Source organism: Otolemur garnettii, unplaced genomic scaffold, assembly GCF_000181295.1.
Source record: "Otolemur garnettii isolate 467f Iridium unplaced genomic scaffold, OtoGar3 scaffold00127, whole genome shotgun sequence".
Classification (NCBI taxonomy): domain Eukaryota; kingdom Metazoa; phylum Chordata; class Mammalia; order Primates; family Galagidae; genus Otolemur; species Otolemur garnettii.
Window position 1 is genome coordinate 2,556,735 of NW_003852522.1, and position 756 is coordinate 2,557,490.

Here is a 756-nt window from a genome sequence, read left to right on the forward strand (position 1 = left end):
ATTTTGACATTGGTAAAGCCGGACACCATGGGGGGGCGGGGCCTGACAGCAATGCAAACTTTGATAAGCAGTTCTCAATAATCAGTTCTCAACAATTATTTGTTATTATTAAAATTTAACATTATAAAATTAATAAAAATAATATAAAATGCATATCCTGGCAAAATAGCCACATGGTACCCAAGAAAACTGTATATTCCCTTCCCATTCTCCCACTGTTCCCTAGCTTGTCATGCATTCTTTCCAAAAATCGGGACTTTTTAAAAACGCAGGGGGACGTTGGACAAATTGTTAAAAATTGGGACTGTCCCTCCAAAAGCCGGACATCTGGTCACCTTAGGTGAGAGCACAGAAGGTCCATGGATCCCCTCCTTAGATGGCTCTGACTATGGAAGCTGGGGAGCTGGCATGGTGGGGTCGAGGCTCTAATCTACTTCTGCCTTAAGGTGGCGTAGAACAAGACAGTGGGCCTGAGCTGGGCCAACCTGGGGTTTTTTTTTTTTTTTTTTTGGTTTATTTTGTTTTGTTTTAGTGTGAACACACTCCCCCACTACCACAAATTATGCAGTTTCCACATTTGAGGAAATTGCAGGGGTCAGCACATTCAGAGTGCAGTGGATAAGCCTTGTCCTGGGAAAACCACCTTTGTGATCATGGTATCTCTCCTGGGCCAACCTTACTTTGAGAGTTTCCAGAGGGACCCTTCTCACCTGAATACCCTCAGCAATGTTCCCCCCTCCCCCGCCTTGCTGCCAG

At 44.7% G+C, this 756-nt stretch overlaps 1 pseudogene; it reads right to left on the bottom strand.

Moving 5' to 3' along the window:
• Positions 1–522: 522 nt before the first annotated feature.
• Positions 523–677, bottom strand: LOC111727868 (annotated as a pseudogene).
• Between the last annotated feature and the right edge of the window lie 79 nt (positions 678–756).